The following is an 11,767-nucleotide window of genomic DNA, read 5'->3' as shown; positions in this document are numbered from 1 at the left end:
CTATGGAATTAGAGGGGTGGTTGTTGGCGGAATAGGTACTTGAATCACAAATTTGGTAACAAAAGTCATAATAATCGCCAATTGTTGGCTCCAAAAGGTACCAAGAGCTCGATTTGAGATAACCCGAACTGGGTTATACACAGTATCCCTGAGGATACCGGAGGCCACCACCTTGTGGCCTCAGAAATCCTGGAGGGATGTAGCCAGGATAGGTTCATTGAACTGCGGTTCAATTTCAAACCCGAATCCTAGAATAACCTTAACTAATAACGCAGTGATGGCAAAACCTAGCTCGAAACCAATGTGCATGTGTGTAAAGTAGAGAACTGTGAGAACCGTCCAGTGTAGGTTATGTTTGTATTGATAAACATATATGATCACCACCGTGAGAATCACAGCTTTCAGCATCAGCGTAATCCAGTTATGGGATGAAACTGGATTCGTGATGCTGTTCTGCTTCCGATCAATCTGTTTAGGATTGATCGGAAGCAGGGCAATGCAGATGAAAGTGAGGAGTGGTAATTGTGGTTTGGAAGATAAAGGGCCACGGTTGAAGGCGAAGAGTAGTAGTTTGAAGTTACCGAGCCATACGAGGAAGAAGAATGCAGGGAAGGCCAGTGGCGGATCCAGAAAATTTAGCCAGTGGGTGCAAAAAAAAGTTCAACCTAGAACTCGTCAATTCAAACTAAAACAAGTCAAACCAAAGTGGGCCGGGTCAAACCGAAGCGGGTCGAGTAAAAAATTACATTAAACAAACTACGTATAGAAATGTAAACAAAATTTCCTTAAAGATAAACAAAATACATATTACAATTGACCTCTACGTGATTTCATTTTATGAAAAACGATCAATTACAGCTTCATTCGTAATACTTAACAGTGCTTCTTTTTCAACACTACAAATTACACTATACTCTAACCAATTACCGTATTTATCATACCAACCTGTGCTGAAATTTCGTTCTGTAGACCCTATCTTTCTATATGGAAAGACATGACCATGTCCACTTGGTTGGCAAGGTCCATTAAGCCAATACTTTCTCCGTATCTCGTCTATTTGATTATGGTGGCAATCTAAAATTCTTTTTCTATCGACATGATCCTAGATTATCTAGATCAACTAAACTGGATCCTGCAGATGGTGTTTGTCGTTTCAATAAAAAAAACCTTTTCATAGTTGTCATAGTTAAAAGCTCTTACTGTACAAATAAAATGGATTACAAAGTTAAAAAGTGTAGAACACTAAAAAAATAACAATAATAATAAACGGTACACTCATACAATGAATAAATTAGAAAGCTAGAAACCAAATAGTTGTAGAATTCAAATACGAAATAAATAAATTAACAAGTGATGAACCATGAATCATGAATGTTTGTTTTATATTAGAATAAAATCAAGAATTTGGAATCACAATTTATAAAATAAATCTAACTTGAGATGCCACATGTGAAGCCGTCATCAATCTAATTTGTTCGTATCCCACTAATTTCAAATTTTCAATTAAAGTGGTTGAGTAATTAAACTAATATGAGCTTAATTCTTATTATACATAACAAAATTACATTTGGGCTTAAAATTTAAAAAGTTAAGTTTGGGGGACTGAAAAAATCATGAATGGGTCACTAAATTTATTTTGAATGGGTCACTTGGGTCTTTGAACATAATATATTATAAATTTATAAAGAAAACTATAGATCTCAGTGGGTGCAAACGCTCCCCGTGGCCAAACACTGGATCCGCCCCTGGGGAAGGCGAAATGGACGGTGGAGATTGGGAATGGGAGGGTGGAGAAGATGGTGACGATGGGGAGAAGAGCGAGTAGCCTCGGGACGCCATGCGGGATCCGAGATGGAATGAGGTAGCAGTACAAGATGGAGGAGATGGTAATGAACCATAAGTTGATGAAGGTTTTGAGTTGTTTGTTGTCTTCCATTTGTTAACTTGGTGGAAAGTATTCATGCATGTAGTCCTTTTAAATGGGATTTTAATTAAGGCTATAAGGTTGTCCGTATTGGGCCGACAAACAAGCAAAAAAAGGGGCGATTTTTTTTAATACCGCCCCAGGCAACAATAGGGCAATAGGGTAGGGGGAGCGATGAATTCTTATCGTCTACTTGTGTGTGTGTGTGTGTGTATAGTGCTACAACACCATTGTACTCATAAAACAAAAACCTATCATTTACTGACCGGATGTCACTTGCCACAAAACGTTCTATTTTATATCCCCTCCAGTACACTTAAATGGCATGCATGTTCTCATGTATATGTGTACTAGTTTGCAGGTTTAGTCAATTTCCATTGAAAAGTGGTTACTATTATAGTAAAGAGTAAATTGACCAAAATAGACAAGGGATCTTTAGTTTTATGGATAAGAATTAAAAGCATATAAAGAACCCAAACTACCCACCCCATAATAAATACATAAACTAAAGTTTCATCAAAACCTCACCCGCGGATCTTGAACACATAATATGAGTAAGCATTATGATTTTGAACGATAATTTAGATGAACCGGACTCAATACATATTTTCTTTTATCTTTTCAGAAAGTTACACTACTGAGCTAAAAAGTTGGGTTGGTCGTGGCCAATAGGATGATTAAGAGCTTCTTAGATTGATTTCGAACCAATAGGATGATTAGTGAAAACCAAATCATTCCAGAGCTTCCATATACCGATTTACATCAAAAAGTAGTAAGAATGATCACATTGATAGGCCAAAACATTGATTACCTTGGCCAAATCCTTCGAAGCTTTAAGAAACTTGTGTGCCTCCAAAACGTCCTTTGTACAAAAAATATAGACCGAAGAGATACCGCACCATTGAGATAATCTGCCATACAGAGTTAGCAAATTGACAAGAAACAAAAGGATGTTCACTCGTTACCCACGAAGTAACCACAAATCCTATGTCACAACCTCTTTAACGGGTAAGACGTTCACATTTGGTTCTTAACTCTATCTTTATATCTAAAATTTAGAATAATACAAAGATTTCTTGTTTTTTAGTCCGTATTGAAACTTACTATTCATTCCATATACTTATTTTTTACATTTTATTTGTGAGGGAAAAAGGAAAAAAATATTAAAATATAGAAAAGAATGCATTATTTGATTGAGAAAATTGGATTTTAATCATCCAAACTCTGAGCAATTAGCCGGCGCTAATCCCAACTAAAGAAATTTATGAGAAGTTGAGAACAGTCTCAACTTTCAACCTGTTTTTTTTTTCACCGTGCGTTTTTCTAACAATGTTTTACCAAGTTAGTTTTCGACAACATGAACTACTTATGCAGATACACCATTTTTATTTCTTATATTCAAAATTAATGTTATTAAGTTATTAGACATGAAGTTTATATCTCATTTTTTAATAATAAGACATTATCATTATATGCCATGTTCATTTATTTTCATATTTTTCGTTTTTTTGTGCTAATTTACTAAACAGCACACAAAAAACTAACAAAAACATGTTTCATTCATTAGATTTTATTGTTTGGCAGATTTGTAGTGCACACAATAAATGCCAGCCAACAATTAACCATCAAAGAACAACAAGCCAAACAAATTTCAAATAACATAATAACTTGTGCACCTCCAAAACATCCTTTGTACTAAAACATAGATTGAAGGGATGCCACACCATTGAGAGATCGATAATCTACCGTATAGAGTTAGCCAGTGGCGAAGCTTGGACTAAGACACCGGGGCGGACTCAAAATGTATACATAATTTCACAAACGGAGGGGGCTGGGCTCAAATTTTTGGCCGAAAACGGCTAAATTTACACTACATATAAAAAATTTCAGACGAAAACGGGTAAATTTAGACAACTGCGCAAAAAAACCGGGGGCGGGGCCACTCCGGCCGTAACTAACCTTCGCCAGTGGAGTTAGCACATCGGCATGAAACAAAAGGATGGTCACCTGTTACCCCAAAGTAACCACAAATCTTACGTCACAATCTCTTAAAAACGGGGTATAAGACGTTCATATCTGGTTCTTAACTTTATCTTTATCTCTAATATTTAGAATAATAAAAAGATGAGTTGTTTCTTAGTCCACATTGAAAACTTACTATTCATTCTCTATACTTATTTCTATATTTTATTTGTGAGTGAAAAATGAGAAGGCAATTAAAATACAGAAAAGAAGATATTATTTGATCGATGGAAATTGAATTTCCATAATCCATGTACCGAGCAATTAGCCGGCGCTAATCCCAACTAAAGAAATGTATGAAGACAGTCTCAACTTTAAACTTATTTTTTTTTCACCGAGTTTTTTTCGAACGGAGTCTTACCCAATTGGTTCTTTTATAACATAGATTGCTTATGTGACAAATTTATGTTTATAAAGCACGGGTCTAAAAATTATTAGACATGAAGTTTATATATTACTTCTAGTTTTTTAAAACATTTTGACATAATTACAGAAATCGTCCTTTATGTTTATCCCATAATTTCTTAAATTTGACTCATGGTCCTTTATCTTCTAATTGATTTTTATTGTCAGTTATATTTCAGAATCTTACAGCGTTTGTCCTTTAGGTCTAACTGTTAGGCCTAAAGGACAAACGCTGTAAGATTCTAAAACGTAAAGGACAATAAACATCAATTTAAAAGATAAAGAACCACGAGTAAAATTTGAGGTAAATATAAAGGACAATTTCTGTAATTCTGTCAAACATTTTTAATAAAAAGACATTATAATTATATTTCATCTTCATTTGTTTTCATATTTTTCGTTTTATTGTGCTGATTTATTAAACAACACACAAAAACCAACAAAAATATGTCATTCATTCTATTTTATAGTTTTGACAGATTTGTGGTTCACACAATAAATGTCAATCAACAACTAACCTCTAAATACCCACCATCAAAGAACAATAAACCAACCAAATTTCAAACAACATCATAATGGTGCTTTCAGGTACGAAGTATACGTGGCGTAAATTTATTTGTTTACGTTAGAAAATTTTGATATTTATTTTTCATTAAAAACAACCAAATGATTTACAATTAAGTGGCAGGTAAGCGGGCAACAAGCTGCACCGCAACCCCTCTTTTGGATATGTAGTGTAAATTTATTTGTTTTATCGAAAATTTCAGCGCCCTCGTGTTTTCGTCCAAGCTTCATCACCTGCTGCTTTAGGTGGTCCTTTTCTTCTTTTACTTGTGTAACATAAGCAAAACAATTATTTTTGCCAACTGTTTTTTGTATGCTATATATTAGCAAAACAATTATTTTTATTAATCGGTTCATGTATTCTGTTAATAACATGGATAAACCAAAAATCATGATTTTGTAGAAAAATGAAAACTCTGTAAGCTGTAATGTATTATTAATCAACTATATATAGGAGTACATAAGATAAATACAAGAAAACATAATCAAATACAATCACCTAAGTGAAACGAAACTGCACAAGTTTGATATAATGATATGATTAATGATGTTGCACATGTATTAAGAACCTGATTTTACCTCACGTTGCTTATATATGATAATATCGAGCCGGTCCAGAGTCCAGACCCCATCCTAGACTCGATGGCCATGATGTTGAAGGGTGTATACCCCTTAGCCTTATGGTTGTTCATAGTATGATGTTTACGGTTTTTTTTTATCAAGAATCAAAATATGACAAAATCATTATTTTTCTTCACCATATTTTTAAAACAAAATACAAAGTGTCAATACTCCACTTCTATATTAAATTGCTTGACATGGCATTTTATTTGTTACTCAAAAGTCTAATATTCATACAAGTGTAATGTAAATTGAAAAGTTTATCATTACAATTAAAATGCTTTATTTAACTACCCTGACAAATTTGAATATTTTTCAAAATACAAAACAGTAAACATTAGGACTAGAGGTACACAAACCGGTTTAAAACCCAAAATTAGTTTGAGTTGAAATCGGTTCGATTTGGTCAATAAAAGTCAAAACTGGATTATGATCGGTTTCAGGTCGGGTTAAAACCGGTTTCTTGACCATATTACGATCGGGTTTCAAACAAAAAACAGATAAATGTACACTGCGTATAAATTTGTTGCAACTTTTGAAAATCCACGCTACACATACTAACGACAAGTATCGGATTGATCCATCAACTAAGTACCAGATTTAAACTAATATTTTAAAACACATTCAAACACCTTAATAGACAAACATAGTAATGATCCACTGAGCTCAAGTAGCTTGTGGGTGGCTTGGCATGTTTCATTACATTTCCATGTCCATTTAATTCTCTCATCAATTTTATTATCCTGTACCAAACAGATAGGCTACAAATGATCCTAAGCTGTTCATGAGCTACCCGTGTTTGGCTTGATAAAAAGCTTGAAATGAGTAGAGCTTTTTCGAGCATGAGCCTAAAATAGAGTTCATTCAGCTGCTAAGCCCGAACTCCAACCTCATATGAGAAGTCCGTTAAGGCTCGTCGAGCCTTAACTAGTCTTGTGTATTTTTATGTCCTACCTCTTTTATACTTCTATGTATTAATTTCTCACCACAAAAATGAGCTCAAGTCAAGTTTCGGCTCGTTTAAGGTACTACACGAGGTTGATATGAGCTTAGGCTTGTTTATAGTTTTTTTAAAATATAAAAAAATAATTAAAAATGTATATAAGTTAATTAAATAATTAATAAATAAAAACGAGCCAAGCTCAAGCTATCGTAACTCAAAACAAGTCGAACGTTTAAAACCCTAATTATAATATTGCCAAATTTATTTTTATTTATTTTATAGTTTTCATTAGAGGTCACCGGTTTGAGCCTAGGCGTTTTTGTTAGGGGCGGTTTTACCCGGTTGTTGGACCGGGTAGCTTGATGGGGCATATGTGGTGGTCATTTACTTCAATCGGGCTCGAGCTGTTTCTAATCCTTTTTATAACAAGGTCCGGTCTTTCTATTGGATCTCATGATATGTCTAATGTTTGGCATTCACATATTTTGACTTGGGCTTCATCTGCTTATGGACTTGTTTCGAGTCTTTCATATGCATGTTAGTAGATAGTCATTGATTCCAAATTCGGGTGCTACCAGTGTTGTAAATATCGGATCTAGGCGAGGATTAATCAGGTTTTAATTGGTAATCAGCCTTAGACCGATGCGATTTTACCTAATCGCAATCGGTAGTCGGTAAAAATCGTGGATTATTCGATAATTAACCTTTATTTATTTTTTTTAAAAGGCAACCTAATTAACCTTTATTTATTTCTTTTTAAAAAGCAACCGGACCTTAGTTCTCTCATTGATTTGTTCTGTTTACTCTTGATTATTTTAAAAAAGATACATATGAAAGTTCAAATCCAATTGTTCGTTAGTCTGTATCCCACTACTCAACTAACGTTTAACAAGTTCTATGACACTAGGTGCTATTGCACACATGACATTAGATTACGGGTGCAAACGAGCCGAGCCGAGCCCGACCTCGACTAGGCTCGAGCTCGGCTCGTTTCGAGCTCTATTTTCAAAGCTCGAGCTCGGCTCGTGAATGGATTTTGAAGCTCAAGCTCGGCTCGTTTACTATTTATCAATTATTTTTTTATATAATTATAGTTATTTTTTTATATTTTTTTTCTATTATAATATTATGTATAATAGAATATATATTATTTGGTAATTTTTCTTTATTTTTTCATAAAAATTATATTTATTAATTAATAATTATTAAATGTATATTTAAAAAAATATATATAAATGACAGGCTCGCTTAGGCTCGCTAGCCGGCTCGAGCTCGATAAGTAAAGCTCGGGCTCGGGCTCGTTTATTAAATGAGCTTATTTTTAGCTCGAGCTCGATAAAGCTCGGCTCGATCGAGCTCGGCTCGATCGAGCTTTTTAACGAGTCAATCTCGAATAGCTCGCGAGCAGCTCAGCTCATTTGCACCCCTAGATCAGATGTCCCATGGTTAATGTAGTCATTCCCTACAAAGGTTCTCAAAATGTTATCGTTAACAACAATAATTACATTTTTTTATATTTGACCATTTTTTTTTTACTCTGTTTATTTCATCATACCCTCTTACATAGACACGTGAGTCGTCCCTAGCCAGCACAAAATCGTGTATCTTTTTGCTCCCTCACACACCACCGTTATATCAAGATAGCTTCACCAAGGGAATTGCGATGGACGAGAGCGTGCGTGAAAGTACAAATTTCTTGTAGTGTATATATGTCGATGTTTGAAGTTAAAATACCATATGCACTACAAATTAACATGTAGATTTCAATTACCTTAATGGCTTAAGACCATCCGTAGTCGAACGTTATGGGGGCGCGTTTTGGCCCAAAACGCCGGGGAACCCCCCCCCCCGGCGTTTTGGGGTTTTTTTGAACGTTTTGAGTATAACGCGTATATGGGCACAAAAAAAAGAGCCGTTGCATCATGCCGTTGGGATTTTAAAAAAATTATATTAATTAAATTTATACTATAAAAACAAACCAAACTCATATTTTTTAACACATTCCTCTATTCATTCCACTTCTATATATTTTTTACTCAAATAATTCTACGAAAATGTTTCCGAATAACAACCAAAATGTTTCGGTTTCGGTCAATTTGCCCGGCAAGCCAACCAAAATCCACAACCGAACCCATCTACCACCCCGATGCCAACCGTACCTATGATGGACCCGCAAATGGCCGCCTACATTGCATTTGTTACAAAACTCTGTGCCAAATGCGGTGCCCGGTTTCCAAAACCCAACGGCAAACATTTTTGCCGTTTCGGGTTCCCAACCCGTCCCGGAGACCGAACCCGAGGTCGAGTTCGTGCAGGAGACACAACCCGTCCCGGAGACCGTAGGAGGTTCGAGCCAACGCGGACGTCCGAGAAAACACGCAAAGAAGCCCGCCGGCGAACCTCGGGTTAAAAAGACGGTAATACCGTGGAAAATCGACGAGTGCGTACTATGTGCTCGTGCTTGGTGCGCGATATCGGAAAATGCCAAATGTGGTATGTTTTTGAAGTACATATATATATATTTTTTAAATTTCTTAAAACAATCATTGAACGTGTAATTTTTTTATTTTTTTTAGCGAACTATCAAAAAACGGGGGTATTTTGGCACAAAATTAAAGAGTTGTTCCACGACCTTGGAGAGGATTCGCGTCGAGAAAAAGATTCGTTATTGTCGAAATGGGGCGACATAAACACCAAATGCATGGGTTTCCATACGGTTTACTCCCGGATCAATCGAACGAGGAGTAGCGGTGTTTCGGACGCGCAAGTCATGGAAAAAGCGTTGACAGAGTATCAACATAAGGTCTCGGGGTCTTTCAACTACTTTGGCATTTGGAAAGACCTGTTGAGGTTTCACCCAAAATGGGGCCAGGTTTTGGATGCCGTACCCGAATGTGGTTCGCGTAGAAAAAAGTTTAAAACATCGTCTTCGGTTGATCCAGACACGCCCCGTTCCGATACTTAAAACTTCAACTTAATACCTGGGGGTGGAGAGTTATGACTACTCATGGACGAAAACAACGAATTTAATGCATCAAGTAGGTGCACTCTTATTGAAACACTAATAATACATGATATTTCTTTGTAACTTACATCTAATTTGCCCTCTTATTTATTTAATAACTAGTTTTGATTCCCGTATTACGTGGTTGTTTTACATTATTTGTTTATAATATTTATATATTTATGTGAATTTTAATTTTATTTATTGTAGGAACGTTAATAATATACTTAAGGTTTGATGATGAAATGGTTTCACAAATAAATGAGATGTTATAACTCGGTTTAAAAGTTATTTGGGTTTGATGAAATCCATGTCTCGCTTAGTTTTTTTACTATAAAATTGTTTCTTAATTATAATTAATATCTTTTAAAAAAACATATACTAATTTTTAGTATATCTCTATTTCATAGGATTTTCATATCAAATATTTGGTGAAGTTTATATTTAATTTATTGAGATGTTATAACCCGTTTAGAGGTTATCTGGGTTTGGTAAGACACATACTCGTGAATTCGGGTCAAATGCATTAGAAACCTCCATTTACAAATAAAGCAATCTGATAGTTTGAGAAAATGTACAGATGTTTCATTTATATATATATTTAAGATCAAGATATGGTCACAACTATTAAGAATATAAGTGCACATAAAAAATAAAAGAAAACGGATTATTGGTTTTCACACTTTCAAGTTTCATTCATTGGCCGATAACATTCTCAAGTAATGATTTATCTCTCACTATTTCCAACTTATAACCCGTTTTCTCATGTCACTTCTGCATCTAACGGGCCATAACTCTGTTAGTTTTTTTAAGCTGACGTGACATGTTTTTAATGATGTGGCATGCTATATGGCATTTTTATGAAAAAGTTTGTGGATCATGCCTCCACTTTATCATCAACTCCATAAAACTATGACTCCTAATCCCAGCCAGGCACCTCCACCACCACCACCACCACCACCACCACCACCACCCCACTACAAAAACAGGGGTTTTATCTGCGGTTTCTCCTGTAAACTTTTCATAGAAGAATTTTCAGATTTCTTAAGCGCGATTAATTTGCACTAGTTTGAACTTGAAAATTGAACTAAAACATCATTGGTTTGTCATTAAATCTACATATTCTAATAAAGTAAAATAATTGTGACACATGTCAGATTGTGGTTAAACCTCACAACTTTTTTCCCTCCAAAACTAGGATCTTGATTGACCCTAATATATGTCCATATTCACTTTCCTTTTACATTTTATTTATATATTTTTATAAAAATAAATATTAACATATTATTTTACTACGTATTTCAAAATACTTGGTGAAATTTAAAAATTAACAACAAACCATGTTTGTTAAAGATTGAAAAGAATATATAATTTCAAATGCTATTTTTATCATATTCTTTTAAAGCAGTTTTAGTACCTAAGGTAGTATCAGTACCATCAAGGTGATGGTACTTAGATACAAATTGTAATTCTATACTGCATGTATTGATAGCATCAACATTTTTTTTAAAGTAGTATCAATACCTACACAAATGATGTTATAGCCTTTCTGTCAGAAAACATACTTTTATTGATTATTCTTGGTATGAAACAAATTACACATACAATTCGAACCTAATACAAACTAATAATCCAGATCATCATATCAACGATCTAGTAACAATACTCTCAAGAATACAAAATACAAACTCAAACCCTAACACGCTACTTCATTATTCCCCTTTTATTAGAGGCCTCCGAGATAAACACTAAACTTAAGCCACGAACTGCCACAAGCCCATATCTCTCATAGTTCCATCACGTCCAGTTACTCAACATAAGCCAATATGCAAAACACAAATAAACACATATAAGCCCGTATATTTTTGGATACAAATTCAAAGGATGTACTTCATATTTTAACACTTTCATTTACCAGCTTTAGAGTGACTAGATGTTCTGCTTGTTAAAACTTACCATACCACACAACTTATTACTTCATGTTTACTTCATGCTGTAAACTTCTAACAGATCCAACAGCAAATAAACAAAAGATGTAGAACATGTCAACATGACACTGTTACGGACTGAAACCATTGCAAGGTATGGGACTTGTCCCACATCGGATGTATGGGCAACTGATGTGAGGTTTATAAGCCAAATGGGTTCCCTCACCTATCAGACTAGTCTTTTGGGTTGAGTTCTTCTGTTTGGCTTGTAACATTGGTATCAGAGCCAACCTTGGAGTGGTGGCCCACGGAGTGGTGCAGCCGTGACCAACGAGGACTCGGAGTGGTGGCCCACG

General features: G+C 35.0%; 1 pseudogene; it reads right to left on the bottom strand.

Moving 5' to 3' along the window:
- Positions 1 to 633, bottom strand: LOC143597280 (long-chain-alcohol O-fatty-acyltransferase-like; annotated as a pseudogene).
- Positions 634 to 11,767: the final 11,134 nt, after the last annotated feature.

The sequence above is a fragment of the Bidens hawaiensis genome, unplaced genomic scaffold (assembly GCF_021521415.1).
Source record: "Bidens hawaiensis isolate Kalapana, Puna unplaced genomic scaffold, B.hawaiensis_p1.1 tig00048055_1, whole genome shotgun sequence".
NCBI classification, from domain to species: Eukaryota; Viridiplantae; Streptophyta; class Magnoliopsida; order Asterales; family Asteraceae; genus Bidens; species Bidens hawaiensis.
Note: the sequence above shows the minus strand (reverse complement) of the source record. Positions and strands in the feature narration are given on the sequence as shown.